We start from the raw sequence: 17,911 nt of genomic DNA on the forward strand, positions 1-17,911 counted from the left end.
GTGAGCTATAATCACACCACTGCACCCCAGCCTGAGTGCCAGAGACCCTGTCTCAAAAAAACAAACAAAAAAACCTAATTTATCTGAATTTAATATAGCTGTTCCATACTTTTGATTAGGGCTAGAATGGCATATATTTCTCCATACCTTTCTATTTAATGTATATGTGTCTTTTTGTTTAAAATGGTTATCTTTCACACCATTGCTGGGCCTTCTTTTTTATTCTACTCTGCCAGTGCCCTGTCTTTTTTACTGGTGTATATAGATAATACACATTCAGGCCGGGCGCGGTGGCTCACGCCTGTAATCCCAGCACTTTGGGAGGCTGAGGTGGGCAGATCACGAGGTCAGGAGATCGAGACCATCCTGGCTAACACAGTGAAACTCCGTCTCTACTAAAAATACAAAAAAAAAAAAAAAAAAAAAAATTAGCTGGGCGCGGTGGTGGGCGCCTGTAGTCCCAGCTACTCGGGAGGCTGAAGCAGGAGGATGGCATGAACCTGGGAGGTGGAGCTTGCAGTGAGCTGAGATCATGCCACTGCACTCCAGCCTGGGCAGAGTGAGACTCCATCTCAAAAAAAAAAAAATTCAAAGTGGTAATAGACATAATTAGATTAATACGTTCATATATATTCTGTCTACTTGCTCTATTTTTCTGCCTTCTTTGAATTGAGCATTCTGTATTCCATTTGCTTGCTTCTATTAGTATAGTAAGTTTACATTTTTTCTTAAATTTTATTAGTGAATTCCATAGTTTGCAGTTTACATTTTGCAACTAATGGACTTTCATTTTCAAGTAACACTATACTGGTTTCTGGGGTAGTGCTAATATGTTAGAGTGTTCTGAATTCTTCTTTCCAATCCCGTATAACATCACTGTCAAGCATCTGACCTGTTAGAAGCTATAACCACCTAATACATTGTTGATATTCATTTGAACAAACATTTATGAGGGAGAAGAAAAGAAAGTCATTTTTGTGCCTTCATTTAATTGTTTTCTAACAAGTTTTGTTTTTGAAACATCTGATTTCCCAACTTGTATCATTTTCCTTTGCTCTGAAGAACTTTAACATGACTGGCAAGGCAGGTATACTAGTAACATATTCTCTGAATTTCTTTCCTCTTTGTTTTCCACAGACTGGTAATTTTTTTTTTTTTTTTTTTTTTTTTTTGAGATGGAGTTTCATTCTTGTTGCCCGGGCTGGAGTGCAATGGTGCAATCTCGGTTCACTGCAACCTCCACCTCCTGGGTTCAACCAATTCTTCTGCCTCAGCCTCCCGAGTAGCTGGGATTAGAGGCATGTGCCACCATGCCCGGCTAATTTTGTATTTTTAGTAGAGACAGGTTTCTCCATGTTGGTCAGGCTGGTCTCGAACTCCCGACCTCAGGTGATCCACCACCCCCCCGCCACCCCGGGCCTTCCAAAGTGCTGGGATTACAGGCATGAGCCACCATGCCCGGCTCAGACTGGATAATTTTAATTGTTTCATTTTCACAGTTGCTGATTCTTTGTTATGTTAGCAAGCAATGAATTGGCTTACTTCCAGATGTACACACAAGCCAGTATATTGCATGGCACCAGCTTTTGAAGAAAGAAAAGCTTTACTTACAAGTTTGACTGGCAAGAAGGAAGAAAGAAATGCTCAAATCTGTCTCCCTGAACTGGGGGCTTTGCCAAGTTTTATAAGCGTAGGGTAATAAGACATGAACTCACTGGATCTTGCAATAATCTGATGGCCAGGTTGATGTGACTCGATTGGATCCTGCCATGGGATGATACCAGGATGATACCAGGGCCCAACCTGATTAGATCATGGATTCTGCCATGTGTTTTTTTTTTTTTTGGAGACAGAATCTCACTCTGTAGCCCAAGCTGGAGTGCAGTGGCACAATCTCACTCACTGCAACCCTCACCTCTGGGGCTCAAGCAATTCTCCTGCCTCAGCCTCCCAAGTAGCTGGGACTACAGGCATGCACCACCACACCCGGTTAATTGTTTTGTATCTTTTGTAGAGACAGGGTTTCGCCATGTTGCTCTGGGTGGTCTCGAACTCCTGAGCTCAGGCAATCCACCCACCTCAGCCTCCCAAAGTGCTGGGATTACAGGTGTGAGCTAATGCGCCCAGCCTGGTATCTCCTTTTACTTTAATCTCCACACCTCAGTCCGAGCATACAGGTTCCATCCGTGGTTACACATTTGGTTCATCTGGACATGCTCAGATTATGTGACCTTCAGTGTTGGGTCCATGGCAACTGAAAACTCAATTTCATTATATAGAAGTTGTACCACATAATCTGTCGTAGTTACAAATCCCTCCTTTTATGTCCATTCCTAAATCTTGAAGGAAAAGGAGTGATGACTGCTCTACTTTCTGCTGATTAGAGTCATAGACCTTAGAGGAATGAAAGTACTTAGTGCTTTGCTCTGGGAGTTCCCTGGTATCAGCCGGGCACGGTGGCTCAAGCTGTAATCCCAGCACTTTGGGAGGCTGAGGCGGGTGGATCATGAGGTCAGGAGCTTGAGACCATCCTGGCCAACATGGTGAAACCCCATCTCTACTAAACGACAAAAAATTAGCCGGGCGTGGTGGTGCACACCTGTAATTCTAGCTACTCGGGAGGCAGAGGTTGCAGTAAGCCAAGAGCGTGCACTCTGGTATCAAGATCACATTTTAGAAGGAGTCATTTCTACATACTTCTGGGGAAAAGGTATAAGGAGCTTGCAACCTAAATATTATTTGTTCCAGAGAACAAGGGAAAGCTTAGGTTTTTTTGTTTTGTTTTGTTTTGTTTTGAGATAGAGCCTTGCTCTGTCGCCCAGGCTGGAGTGCAGTGACGCGATTTTCTGTATTTTTAGTAGGGACGGGGTTTCACCGTGTTAGCCAGGATGGTCTCAATCTCCTGACCTAGTGATCCACCAGCCTCGGCCTCCTCAAGTGCTGGAATTACAGGCATGAGCCACTGCACCCAGCAGGGAAAGCTTAGGTTTTATAGCAAAAGTTTCCATTCAGGTTCCCAGTCAAGTGCTTTTATGCAAATGAAGGTTTGAAACTTGAAACTCACTTAGCTCTGATTGGTTGATATAGCTGAGCTCTGGTTAGTTCAGGTGAGCCCCCAAAGTTAAAAAGGTGTGGGTTTTCAGAAAACTCATAGTACATGTGACCTCTAGTTAACAAGTGGCTGCTTAGCTCTTTTTTTTTTTTTTTTTGAGATGGAGTCTCGCTCTGTCGCCCAGGCTGGAGTGCAGTGGCCGGATCTCAGCTCACTGCAAGCTCCGCCTCCCGGGTTCACGTCCTTCTCCTGCCTCAGCCTCCCAAATAGCTGGGACTACAGGCGCCTGCCACCTCGCCTGGCTAGTTTTTTTGTATTTTTTTTTTTTAGTAGAGACGGGGTTTCACCGTGTTATCCAGGATGGTCTCGGCCTCCCAAAGTGCTGGGATTACAGGCTTGAGCCACTGCGCCCGGCCTGCTTAGCTCTTTTTAAAATGTAGGCCCAGTTAGCCCCTCCGAAGGACTGGCTCTAACCTGTCCACAGACAGCATTCATAAGTTTGTGTGTTCTGTCATGGTACCAGTGACCTGCTCTGGGTCCATCCCATTCAGGGATCCTAGTGGCAGGGCAGTGGCCAATTGGGCAACTAGCCATTTACTTATAACAGGTTCTCAGGTACCTATTAAATTTTAGCCAAAGCCTCTTGGGTTAGGTTGGTTTCAGTCTCCAGCTGGAGTGAGTTTAAAATCTCAAGGATTAGGTCACCAAGATCCTAGCGGGGGTCTCTTGGAGGCATCTGTTGAAACAAGCTAGAACAATTTTAAAGAGAAGCCAAATGCATATTTTAAATATGAGGAGGATCATTGAGACTTGTAGGGCAGAATGGAGAAGAAATCCTATACTGGGGGCAGAGGCAGCTGAAAATATCTGGAAATTGGAAATGTAACCCAGGAAGTCTAGACAGGAGGGCTCAGAAATTTGGCTGGTTTTAAGATCTTATATGTTCCCAGTTGAGCCCGACTAGATTTACCCAGATGCAGAAGCAAGTGTTAGCACAGACACAACCTTGTGAAGTAGGGAGACAGGCCCAATGTGGTTGTCTACGGCTATGTGGGCAAGGGAACCTAGGACTTCTCTTGTGTCCTGATGGCTTCGGTGATGAAGTGGGCAACTCTACTAATGATACAAGAAAGATTTCTGGGCCAGGCGCGGTGGCTCACACCTGTAATCCCAGTACTTTGGGAGGCCGAGGCGGGTGGATCACGAGGTCAGGAGAGCGAGACCATCCTGGCTAACATGGTGAAACTCCGTCTCTACTAAAAATACAAAAAAAACAAAAAACAAAAACAAAAAAACCTACCTGGGCGTGGTGGCAGGCATCTGTAGTCCCAGCTACTCGGGAGGCTGAGGCAGGAGAATGGCGTGAACCTGGGAGGCGGAGCTTGTAGTGAGCTGAGATCGCGCCACTGCACTCCACTGTTGGGCGACAGAGCAAGACTGTCCCAAAACAAAGATTTCTGGTCAGATATCCATTCCAAGTAGAACCTAGTTTTAACCATGACCCCAGAAACACTAATCTAGCTCCTCCACTGGGGTTAATACCTCTGGGTAAATCACATCCTTGAGAATGTCCCCAACTAGAATCTGTCGGACCATCAATGCTTAAATATCTTTGACCTTCAAATTCCATAGTTCCAACATTTGCATTATTCACCAGAGTCAACATCTGCAGTCAGAACTTGGTACTTCCAACCTAGATGATACTTCTAATGCCCTGTCAGATGATTCTAGTTAATTTGATATCTCATTGCTTATCGACACCACCCCATATCTTGGCACCTTGACACAGTGCAACTTTAGGCACCACAGAGCATCCTAATCGTCATCATGTGTGGGCTACCAGGAGAAAATAACCAGGGTTTTAGAGAATGTTAATACAGTCTTTCAAGTCATTTAATGAAACCAATCCTCGGCAAAAAAAAAAAGAAAAAAAAGAAAAGAAACCAATCCATCACTGTGTTTTAGCAAAATGTTATGTACTAGGTAGGTAGCCATAGGGTGGTTGTGTCTGTACTGAATATGTACAGATGTTTTTTGTCATACTTCCCTAAACAATACAATAAGTTTTCATAGCATTTATAATACATTAGGTATTACAAGTAATCTAGAGATGATTTAAAGGATACGGGAGGATGTGCCTAGGTTATAAGCAAATACACTGTTTTATATAAAGCACTTGAGCAAAATTATACATTCTCAAGGGGTGCTGGAACCAATCCCTGAGACTACCAGGAAATGACTTTATTCAAGAGAAAACTGAAACTACACAAGGCTTTACCACATTCCTAGTTTCCTTCCAGAGTAAATTCTTTCATGAATCTAAAACACACAAGGACTAATACATACTTTTCCACACTCCTTACAGTCATAAGGTCTGTCACCAGTGGGTCACACCATGTGCCTTCAAAAGACTGGAAGATAAAGGTTTCCCATATTCTGAATAACACTGTGTTTTTCTTAAATGTGAGTTTTTTCATGGTTTGTTAACAGTACTGGAAGAATGGAAGGCTTTATCACATTTTTTACATTCATCCAACTTTTCTCTGATGTGAGTCCTTTCATGTCTTTGAAGGGGACTGAGGCAATAAAATACTTTCCCACATTCTTTACATGCATAGGACTTGTCTCCAGTGTGAGTTCCATGTATTTTTAAGTACTTAGAACTACTGAAGGCTTTTCCACATGTTCTGCATTCATAGGGTTTCTCTCCAGTGTGAATCCCTTCATGACTATGAAAGGAACTAATTCAATCAAATGCTTTCCCACATTCCTTACATTCATGAAGTGTGGGTACTTTTATGTTTATGAAAGGCACTGGGATCAGGGAATGTTTTTCTGTATTCCTTACATGTATACACCTGCTCTCCAGTGCGAATTATTTCATGTATTCGAAAGTAACCGGAATAACTAAAGGCTTTCCCACATTGCTTACATTCATAGGGTTTTTCACCAGTGTAAGTCTTTTCATGATTTCGAACAGAACTGGGATATCTAAAGGCTTTGCCACATTGTTTACATATAGAGGGTTTCTCTCCGGTGTGAATTCTTACATGTTTTCGAATGGAACTGGAACCAACCGAAGGCTCTCCCACATGGCTTACATTCACAGGGTTTCTCTCCAGTTTGAGTCCTTTCATGTCTTCTAAATGAATAGGGTGAGTAAAAGGTTTTCCCACATATTTCACATTTATGAGGTCCATCTTCAGTGTGCATTACCATGTGTCTTTGAAAGCTAGTGAGATGAGATAACACTTTCCCACCTTGCTGACATGCATAGGGTTTTTCTCCAGTGTGAGTTCTTTCATGCATTTGAATGTAATTGGAACACTTGGAGGTTTTCCCACGTTGTTTACACCTGAAAGGACTCTCACTGGAGAGAAACCTTATATGTCTATGAAAGGAACTGGGACAACGGAAGGCTTTCCCACATTTATTACATTCATATGGCTTCTCTCCAGTGTGAGTCCTTCCGTGCACTCAAAGGGTAGCGGCATAACCAAAGGATTTACCACATCGTTTACATTCATGAGGTTTCTCTCCAGTGTGAGTTCTTTCATGTGTAAGATATAAATGTAGATTATCAAAAGCCTTCCCACAAAACTCACATTTATAAGGTTCATCTTCATTGTGAATTACCAGGTTTCTTCGAAAGGTTTGAACAGAATGAAGGTTTTTCCACATTTCCTACAATCATGGAGTTTCTTTCCAGTGTGAGGCTTTTCACGTGTTTGAAAGGAGTGGCAAAAGCTGAAGGTTTTCACACACTGCTTATGTGGCTTCTGTGTTCCTGACACTCACATGATTTGTGTCCAGTGTCAGCTCTGATGCAGCAATTAAGAGATGAATGATCCAGATTGCCTTCTCCACACACACTGCTTTCACATGGTTTGACTCCAGTAAAAGTCTTCTTCACTATACCATGTGGAATAAGGCTGAAGATTTCTTCACATTGACCATCTTTCTTTACCTTCACAGACTCTCTCTACCATAGGACTGCTGTGAGAAATCAGAAGCACAATACAAAGGGTTGATTTATAAATGATTTTATATTCATTAGTATGTATTTGATTTACATATTTTACATTATGATGGAAAGTGTAGGTTTTCTAGCCTGTATGAACAGTGTAAATGTCAATGGACTGAATACTCTGCAAAAGGGCTGCATTACACTTATTATCAAAAGAAATTGACGATGAACATCAATGTTAACACTGGTTCCAAGGCAACTATTTTGAAAACACTGGATATTTATATCTTGTGTAAATATATATTTTTTTGGAAAAAAAATTTTTTGGAGACAGGGTCTCACTCTGTCACCCAGGCTGAAGTGCAGTGGAATGTTCACGATTCATCACACCCTTGACTTCCTGGGTCCAAGTCATCCTCCCACCTTAACATTCCTAGTACCTGGGACCTCAGGCGCATGCCACCATGCCTGGCTAACTTTTATATTTTTGTACAGACGGGGTTTCACCATGTTGCCCAGGCTGGTCTTGAACTCCTGGGCTCAAGCAGTCTGCCTCCCTTGACCTTCCAAAGTGCTGGGATTACAGGTGTGAGCCACCATGCCCAGCCTGGAAAAATTTTTCTAAAAATGAATGAATTTGAAGATGGGCTGCTTCATTTTCTTTGCTTGCTTTTAAATTTTTTTTGTCATTCTAACAATTTTTTTTTTTTTCTTTTTTGAGACAGAGTCTTGCTCTGTTACTCAGGCTGGAGTACAGTGGCGCAATATTGGCTCACTGCAACCTCTGCCTCTGGGTTCAAGCCATTCTCCTGCCTCAGCCTCCTGAGTAGCTGGGACTACAGGCGCCCGCCACCACACCGGCTAATTTTTTGTATTTTTAGTAGAGACAGGGTTTCACTATGTTAACCAGGATGGTCTCGATCACCTGACCTCGTGATCCACCCGCCTCAGCCTCCCAAAGTGCCGGGATTACAGGTGTGAGCCACCGCACCTGGTCCATTCTAACAATATCTTAAGGGACATAGCTCTAGGTTGTAAGTGCATATTACCTTATATTTCTTCTAGAATTATTATTATTATTTTTTTTTTGAGAGAGAGTCTTGCTTTGTCGCCCAGTCTGGAGTGCAGTGGCACGATCTCAGCTCACTGCAAGCTCTGTCTCCCGGGCCCACGCCTTTCTCCTGCCTCAGCCTCCCGACTAGCTGGGATTACAGGTGCCTGCCACCATGCCCGGCTAGTTTTTCTTTTTTGTATTTTTAGTAGAGACGGGGTTTCACCATGTTAGCCAGGATGGTCTCGATCTCCTGACCTCGTGATCCGCCCGCCTCGGCCTCCCAAAGTGCTGGGATTACAGGCTTGAGCCACCGCGCCCGGCCGCTCTTCTGGAATTACTGTACTGATCTTCAGTGATCTGGTCTTTACATTTTAGGAATAAAATTTAGACCCATAAAAGTCGTAAGTTATTACAAAATTATAGAAAAATTATTAGATTCTATGTTCATGGCTGATTTATTCACCAAAGTTTAGTTGAACCTTGGCCAACATGGGTTTGAACTGCACAGTCCACTCATGCACATTTTCATCAGCTCTTGCCATCCCTAAGAGCAAGACCAAGCCCTCCTTTTGCTCAGGTTACTCAATGTGAAGACAAGGAAGAACATCTTGATAATCCACTTTTACTTACTAAAGTCAATATATCTTCTCTTCTAATTTTTTTTGATAACCTTTTCCAAAGAAAAATTTTATTGTAAGAATACAGTACATACAATATACCAAACAGGCTTGGCATGGTAGCTCATGCCTGTAATCCCTGCAATTTGGGATGCTAGGGAGGGGGAAAGCTTGAGGCCAGGAGTTCAAGACCCCTCTACCTTACAAAAAAATTTGTACAAAAAGCAGCCGGGGATGGTGGCACTCGCCTGTAGACCTAGCAAGTCTATGTCTAAGAGACACTGTCTTAAACATATATATATATATATACAGACACACACTTTTTTTTTTTTTTTTTTTTTTGAGACAACGTCTCACTCTGTCACCTAGGCTGGAGTGCAGTGGTGTGATCTTGGCTCACTGCAACCTCCCCCTCCCAGGTTCAAGTGATTTTCATGTCTCAGCCTCCCAAGTAGCTGGGATTACAGGTGCCTACCACCACACCCAGCTAAGTTTTGTATTTTTAATAGAGATGGGGTTTCATCGTGGTGACCAGGCTGGTCTTGAACGCCTGACCTCAAGTGATTCACCTGCCTTGGCCTTCCAAAGTGCTGGGATTACAGGCTTGAGCCACTGCGCCCAGCCACACACATTTATTAGTTTTTATTTTTTTCATACAGGGACTCACTCTGTTGCCCAGGCTAAAGTGTAGTGGTGCAATCATGGTTTACCACAAGCTCAACCTTCCTGATTCAAGCAAACCGACTGCCTCAGCCTTCTGAATAGCTAGGAACACAGGTGTGCCACCATGCCTGGCTAATTTTTTAATTTTTTATACAGATAGGATTATCACTTCATTGCTACAGCTGGTCTCAAAATCGTGAACTCAAGCAATCCTCCCGCCTCAGCCTCCCAAAGTACTGGAATTACAGGTGTGAGCCCCCACACCTGGCCATATATATGTATATAGATATATATCAAACATAAAATATGTGTTAATAGACTTTGTTATCAATAAAGCTCTGGTCTACAGTAGTCTATTAGTAGTTAACTTTTTAGGGACTCTAAATTCACAGGCATCTGATTGACTGTGTGAATGATCAGAGTCTCTAGCCCCCACTTTGTTCAAGGGTCTACTGTATTGCCTACCATGTTCCAAATCATTGAGCAGTGGAGATGACCAGGAAACACTTGTTCTGTAATTGACTAAGTGAAGAAATGATGTCATCCTTACCTACAGACATCAGGTTCCTGAAGGTTTCCCGCATCACATCTCTGTAGAGATTCTTCTGGGAAGGACCCAGCAAAGCCCACTCCTGCTATGTGAAGTTCACAGCCACATCCTCAAAGGTCACTGAGTTCTGAAACATCCCACATATGCAGAGGAGGAAGGTTCAGACTGACAGCACTAGGAATCTACACTCACTTTAGAGGAAGTTCACACAATGCTATAGACTCCAAACATTTATTCATTGACTTGGTCAGCCTCTTCTGTCTACACTCACTTTCTCCATCACAGCAATTCTGATGCTACTGAATATATTCAGTAAAGTAACAGCCAACAGGGACACGCCTCTCACTGGTGATTTCAGAGACTGAGATATGCTGCCTGGATCACCTCTAGTGTCTCTCTGTATAGTGGGTCAGTACTACCTCTCATGAGAAAGTCCCAAACATAACTGCATAGTCTTACATGTTTATTTAGAAAGTTGAACTTTTAATGGTATCTAGGGGCTAGATTTAGGAAGACCTGCACCAACATAACATGGGGTTGTGTGTGCCTTAACTACTTATGCAAACAATATGGTATTTGCCTAATTCCCATTTTCCCTCAGAGTTTGAGATTTTCAGCTGAAGCAGTGTACCTAATCAGCCCTTGCTAGCTGTGAATAATTTCCCCTTCCAAAACTCATAATGCAATTTGGTCCCCAATGTGTCAGTACTGAAAGCAGGGCCTTGAAGAGGTCATGAGGACTCTGCCTCATGAATGGATTAATCCACTGATGAACTGAAGAGGTAATGAATTAATGGGTTATCCTACAAATAAGACTTGTGGCCTTGTAAGAAGAGAAACAGACCAGAGTTAGCACAATCAGCCCCCTTGCCTAGTGATCTCCACTGCCTCAGATAGTAAAGAGCAAGAAGCTTTCACCAGATGTACCCCATTTGCCCTTGGATTTCCAAACTTTGAGAATTGTACAAAATAGGTATTTTTTATATATTAACCCAAATTCAGGGGTGTTTTTTGTTTGTTTTGAAACAGTCTTGCTGTGTTGCACAGGCTGGAATGCAGTGGGGCAAGCTTGGCTCACTGCAGCCTCAACCTCCCAGTTCAAGTAATTCTCCTGCCTCAGCCTCCCAAGTAGCTGGGATTACAGGCATGTACCACCATGCCAGCTTTGTTTTTGTATTTCAGTAGAGACGGGGTTCCACCACGTTGGCTGGGCTGTTCACAAACTCCTGGCCTCAAATGATCCACCTGCCTCAGCCTCCCAAAGTGTTGGGATTACAGGCATGAGCCACCATGCCCAGCCAGATTTCAGGTATTCTATTACAACTAACAGAAAACAGAGCCATGATAAAATACTCTGGGCACAGAGTCTGTAATGAGTGACCCTGGCAGATAACATTTCACATGTTTCATCACCACATGTTATTTGGGGGACAGAGCCCATCCTGTGCGATTACAATAAAAGAGAACATCTGTACAAGAAGTCCTGAAGGGAGTGCTAAATATGGAAAGAAAAGACCATTACCAGCCACCACAAAAGCACACTTAGGTTCACAGACCAGTGACACTGTAAAACAACTACACAAACAAGTCTGCATAATAACCAGCTAACAACATGACAGGATCAAGTCTACACATATAAATAAATACTAACCTTGACTGTAAGCAGGCTAAATACCCCAATTAAGAGGCACAGTGGCAACCTGGATAAAGAAGCAAGATCCAATGGTATGCTGTCTTCAAGAGACCCATCTCAGACGCAGTGACACCCGTAGGCTCGAAGTAAAGGGATGGAGAAAAATCTACCCTGTAAACAGAAAACAGAAAAAAGCAAAAGGACACGGTTTGGATTTGAATCTCCACCCACATCTCATGTCAAATTCTAATTCCCAATATTGGAGGTGGGGCCTGGTGGGAGGTGATTGGATGGTGGTACTTCATGAATGGTTCAGCACAATCCCTGTGGTACTGTTCTTGTGATAGTAAGTTCTTGTGAGAACTGGTCATTTAAAAGTCTGTGGCACCTTGCCCTGCTCTCTCTTGTTCCTCCTCTGGCCATGTGAAGTGCGGCTCCCCCTTTGCCTTCCACCATGATTGTCAGTTTCCTGAGGCCTCCCCAGAAGCTGAGCAGATGTCATCCTTCCTGTACCATGCTTCCTATACAGTCTGCAGAATCATGGGCCAATTCAACCTTTTTTTTTTTTTTTTTTTTTTGAGACTGAGTCTTGCTCTGTCGCCCAGGCTGGAGTGCAGTGGCCAGATCTCAGCTCACTGCAAGCTCCACCTCCCGGGTTTACGCCATTCTCCTGCCTCAGCCTCCCGAGTAGCTGGGACTACAGACGCCTGCCACCTCCCCTGGCTAATTTTTTTTTTAATTTTTTAGTAGAGATGGGGTTTCACCGTGTTAGCCAGGATAGTCTCGAACTCCTGACCTCGTGATCCGCCCGTCTCGGCCTCCCAAAGTGCTGGGATTACAGGCTTGAGCCACCACGCCTGGCCTCAACCTCTTTTCTTTATAAATTATCCAGTCTCAGGTATTTCTTTATCATACTGCAAGAATGGAGTAATACAAGAAAATTGGTACTAAGAAGTAGGGCATTGCTATCAAGATATCTGAAAATGTGGAATTGGCTTTGGAACTTAACAGGCAGAGGTTGGAAGAGTGTGGAGGGCTCAGAAGACAACAGGAAGATGAGGGAGTTTGGGGACTTTCTAGAGGCTTGCTGAATGGTTGTGACCAAAATGCTGATAGTGATACAGACAATCAAGTTCACGCCGAGGCAGTCTCAGATGGAGAGGACAATACTTACAAGTGTTTGTTGGGAACCGAAGCAGAGGCCACTTTTGCTTTGCCTCAGCAAAGAGCTTGGCTGCACTGTGCCTCTGCCCTAGGGATCTGTGGACTTTTTTTTTTTTTTGTGACTGAGTGGCGACTCTGCTGCCCAGGCTGGAGTGCAGTGGCACAATCTCGGCTCACTGCAGCCTCCGCCTCCTGGGTTCCAGCACTTCTCCTGCCTCAGCCTCCCTGGTAGCTGGGATTACAGGCATGCGCCACCACACCTAACTAAGTTTTGAACTTTTAGTACAGACAGGGTTTTAACCATGTTGGCCAGGCTAGTCTCAAACTTCTGACCTCAGGTGATCCGCCCGCCTCAGCCTCCCAAAGTGCTAGGTTACAGGTGTGAGCCCTGTGCCCAGCCAGGATCTGTGAAACTTTTGAACTTAAGAATGATAACTTAGGGTATCTAGTGGAAGAAATTTGAAAGCAGTAAAGCATTCAAGATAGGACCTGGCTGCTTCTAACAGCCTATGCTCAAAGAAACGCCGCAAAACTGGGACTTCTATTTAAAGGGGCGAAGCGGAGTAAAAAGTTTAGAAAATGTGCAGCCTGGCCATGTGGTAGAAAAGAAAGCACATTTTCAGGGAAGGAATCAGGCAGGCTGTAGAAATTTGCATAAGCAAAAAGGAGCCAAGTGTTAACAGCTAAGACACTGGGGAAAAAGCCTTTAAAGTATTTCAGAGACCTTCATGGAAGCCCCTCCCATCACAGGCCCAGAAGCCTAGCAGAGAGGAATGGTTTGTGAGCCAGACCCAGGGTCCCACTGCCCTGCACGGCTTCACAACACCACTACCCTAAATCCCAGCTGCTCCAGATCCAGCCTTGGCTCAAAGGCCCCCAGATACAGCTTGGGCCACTGCATTAGAGGGTGCAAGCCATAAGCCTTGGTGGCTTCCATGTGGTGTTAAGCCTGCAGGTGTGCAGAATGCAAAGGTTGAGGCTTGGGTGCCTCCACCTAGATTTCAGAGGATGTATGGAAAAGCCTGGATGTCCAGGCAGAAGCCTGCTGCAGGGGCAGAGTCCTCATGGAGAACCTCTACCAGGGCAGTATGGGGGAGAAGCATGGGGCTGGAGCCCCCAGAGTCCCTGCTGGGGTACTACCTAGTGGAACTTTGAGAAGAGGACCATCTTCCAGACCCCAGAATGGTAGATCTACCAACAGTTAGGACCCTGCACCTGGAAAAGCCACAGGCACTCAATGCTAGCCCATGACAGCAGCTATGGGGCTAAACCCTGCAAAGCCACAGGGGCAAAGGAATTTTCTTTTCTTTTTTTTTTTTGAGACGGAGTCTCACTCTGTCGCCCAGGCTGGAGTGCAGTGGCGCGATCTCGGCTCACTGCAAACTCCGCCTCCCGGGTTTACGCCATTCTCCTGCCTCAGCCTCCCGAGTAGCTGGGACTACAGACGCCTGCCACCTCGCCCAGCTAGTTTTTTGTATTTTTTAGTAGAGACGGGGTTTCACCGTGTTAGCCAGGATGGTCTCGATCTCCTGACCTCGTGATCCGCCCGTCTCGGCCTCCCAAAGTGCTGGGATTACAGGCTTGAGCCACTGCGCCCGGCCTGCAAAATTTTTTTTTTTTTGAGACAGGAATCTCGCTCTGTTGCCCAGGCTGGAGTGCAGTGGCTTGATCTCGGCTCACTGGCGTGAACCCAGGAGGCAGAGCTTGCATTCTCCTGCCTCAGCCTCCCCAGTAGCTGGGACTACAGGCCACCATGCCAGGCTAAATTTTTGTATTTTTAGTAGAGACGGGGTTTCACCTTGTTAGCCAGGATGGTCTCGATCTCCTGACCTTGTGGTCCGCACGTCTCGGCCTCCCAAAGTGCTGGGATTACAGGCGTGAGCCACCGCGCCCGGCCAAAGCAAATATTTTTAAAAGAGCTATATACTGCCCTCTAAAAAATGACAATTAAAATACTGCCTGTGTTTGAAACATAGCCTGGAGGACGAAGAAGTGATATTGTTGTGAACTGAATAAAGGAAATCCGTGTTATGAAATGCGGAGAGGGATCAGGAAATCCCAAATCTGCTGCCAGCCTTAGAAGGTAGCCTAGGGACCACAGTCGCGGATTTGAGACCCTGCTTAGCGTATATTTGGGAAACTCAGATAAAATTCAAAGCCCCTGGTGAGAAAGGGAGAACTGGGGACCCCACAGCCTACCGCTCCTCTCACACGAACCCATACTCGAGGCAGGATTCCCCCCGTGACCCTCCCACGGCCCCCATACAATCTGGGGAGACGCGGGGCAGCGGGCACGGAGCTGACCAGAGAGGGCGCTGGGGCCGGGGCCGCAGGCCATTGTGCAGGGACCGGACCGGACGGGACGGCTCGGGGTCCCGGGACGGCTCGGGGTCCCGGCTGCCGTCGCAGCCCCATCCTCGGGCCTGAGAGGAACCAGGACCAGGGGGACATGGGTCCCAGATCCCGGAGTCACCCACGAAGAGGCCCAGGTCCCGCCACAGCCTATTCCTGCCGGTTCCAACCAGTCTCATCCTAGTCTCGGGACCTTCGGCCCGTACACTCACCATTTCCTGGCTTCCAGGTGTCCCAGGGTCCTCCCTACGGCTCCTGCTGCCAGTACGGGTCCCAGTGTTACAGAGGATGCTACAGACACGTCTGTGGGTGTCTGTTAGTTACAGAGTAGGAGCCGCGTTTAGAGGGGCGAAGACGTCGCGCACCCACCTCCCAGCAGCGCCTGATCCACAGTTCTCAGGACCCTACCCGGTGGCCATGATTGGTTAGGGCTGCAGGTCCTGCCCCCTGGAGACCGAATAACAGAAGAGGCGATCTCTCTGCTGAGTGGAGCCGGATGAAAAGGTTCCAGACACAGCCCTTGGCAGGCGGCTTCCTCCCAGGGCAGTGACCCGACCCCTCCTGGGGAGAAATTTGCTCTTAAGCAGAATTTCCTGATTGATTGTACTCAATGGCCCTTCCTGATTCTTTCTGCTGGACGGGCAATCAGAAGTGGGTGCTAGGAATCCCAGACTCACTGTCCAGTGGCGCCATCTCCTGGCCTCAGAGCCGGAGGAGGGGTGTCTGATGTCCTCCAGGGATCAGGAATTTGGCATGAGGCTGCTGGCGACATGGCCAAGCCTTTCTCCCACCTGATCCCTCAATCTGCTTTTTCTTTTTCTTTTCTTTTTTTTTTTTTGGAGACAGAGTGTTGCTCTGTCACAGAGGCTGGAGTGCAGTGGCTCATTCTCGGCTCACTGCAAGCTCCGCCTCCGGGGTTCACACCATTCTCCGGCCTCAGCCTCCCGGGTAGCTGGAACTATAAGGCGTCCACCACCACGCCCGGCTAATCTTTTGTATTTTTAGTAAAGACGGGGTTACACCTTGTTAGCCAGGATGGTCTCGATCTCCTGAGCTCGTGATCTGTGCGCCTCGCCCTCTGAAAGTGCTGGGATTACAGGCGTGAGCCACCGCGTCCGTCCCGATCTGCTTATTTTCAAGAAAATAAAAACACATCGACAACAGGATAAAACTATTAAATTCATGGAAAAGCTGGACTTATATGGCAGCAATATTCTATAAAAGAATCAATAGAGAGGAAAAGCAAAACCATGAGCTAGCTCAGAGAAGCAGTTTTTCAGACGCAGTTCAGCAGGAAAACCCCAATTCAGGAGGTTAAACATATTCCCAACCATGGGTGCCAGACGGTTGAAATGGGTCCCCAGAAGCTGAGCGCGGTGGCTCACACCTGTAATCCCAGCACTTTGGGAGGCCCATGCAGATGGATCACCTGAGGTCAGGAGTCTGGGACCGGCCTGGCCAATATGGTGAAACCCCGTCTCTACTAAACATACAAAAATTAGCTGGGCAAGGTGGTTCATTCAACTTGCCCTCCTGTCCCCTCTGCAGAGTGTGGATATGCTCCCTCCTTTAAGACTAAGTGTTAATAAATTAAAGTTTCCAATCAAAAGCCAAGAAACTAGACATTGATTTTGAAAACATAAGGAATCCCTCGTATTTTTATGAGAAACAAAGCTATCAGTCATACAGAACACAAATAGTACAATGGCAGACATAATGCCTTCGTTATCAGTAATTACATTAAATGGAAATGGAATAAACTTGCCAAACAAAAAGACAGAGGTAGGGAGAATGAATTTTTAAAATACAATCAAATTGTATCCTGTCTACAGCACATTCATTGTAGATCTCAATACCCAAGTCAGTTGAAAGAGAATGAAAGAAAAAGATATTCCATGCAAATAGTAACCTAGAGAGAGCAGGGGTGGCTATACAATTGTCATACAAAATAGACTAAGTCAAAAACTGTTAAAAAGACACAAAGAAGAACACCATTTATAAAAGGCTGAAATCATACAGAATATGTAAGTTATAAATATAATTGCACTAAGTAACAGAGTCCCAAAATAGATGAAGCAAACATTTTAAAAATTGAAAAGGAAGGCCAGGTGCAGTGGCTCACGCCTGTAATCCCAGCACTTTGGGAGGTCGAGGCAGGCGGATCACCTGAGGTCGGGAGTTCGAGACCAGCCTGGCCAACATGGTGAAACTCTGTCTCTACTAAAAATACAAAAATTAGCTGGGTGTGGTGGCACATGCCTGTAATACCAGCTACCGGGAGGCTGAGGCATGAGAATCACTTGAACCCAGGAGGCAGAGGTTGCAGTGAGCCAAGATCATGCCACTATACTCCAGCCTGGTGACAGAGCGAGACTCTGTCTAAAAAAAAAGAAAGAAAAGGAAATGTCAGTTCTACAATAAGAGTTTGAGACTTCCTACTCCAATTTCAAAAATGAATAGAACAACCAGACGTAAGATCCATAAGAAAATAAAGAACTTGAACAACACAATGAAACAACTTGAAACAACTACTCTACATAGTAACAGCAGAATACACATTCTGCTGAAGTGCACACGGAACATGCTCCAGCACAGACCATAATTAAGACACAAATCTTCATACGATTTAAAAACCTGAAATCATAAAAGGTATCTTTTTCCTAACACACTAAAATAAAACTAGAAGTCAATATGCGAAGGCAAATTCACAAATATGCAGAAAGTAATTCACTCTTCAACAACCAATGGGTCAAATAAGAAATCACAAGAGAAAATAGAAAATACCTGGAGACCAATGAAAACAGAAACCAAACACACCAAAACTTTTGAGGTGCAGCAATGGCAGTGCCAAGAGAAAAT

General features: G+C 45.2%; 1 long non-coding RNA gene across 1 annotated transcript; it reads right to left on the reverse strand.

The window, feature by feature from the left end:
• Nucleotides 1-6,575: 6,575 nt before the first annotated feature.
• Nucleotides 6,576-15,443, reverse strand: LOC104661118. Its single transcript, XR_747804.1, has 3 exons — nucleotides 15,265-15,443; nucleotides 9,904-10,030; nucleotides 6,576-7,048 (listed from the first exon to the last, which is right to left on the reverse strand). It is a non-coding gene; the product is annotated as an uncharacterized LOC104661118 (long non-coding RNA).
• Nucleotides 15,444-17,911: the final 2,468 nt, after the last annotated feature.

This window comes from Rhinopithecus roxellana, chromosome 8, assembly GCF_007565055.1.
Source record: "Rhinopithecus roxellana isolate Shanxi Qingling chromosome 8, ASM756505v1, whole genome shotgun sequence".
Lineage (NCBI taxonomy): Eukaryota > Metazoa > Chordata > Mammalia > Primates > Cercopithecidae > Rhinopithecus > Rhinopithecus roxellana.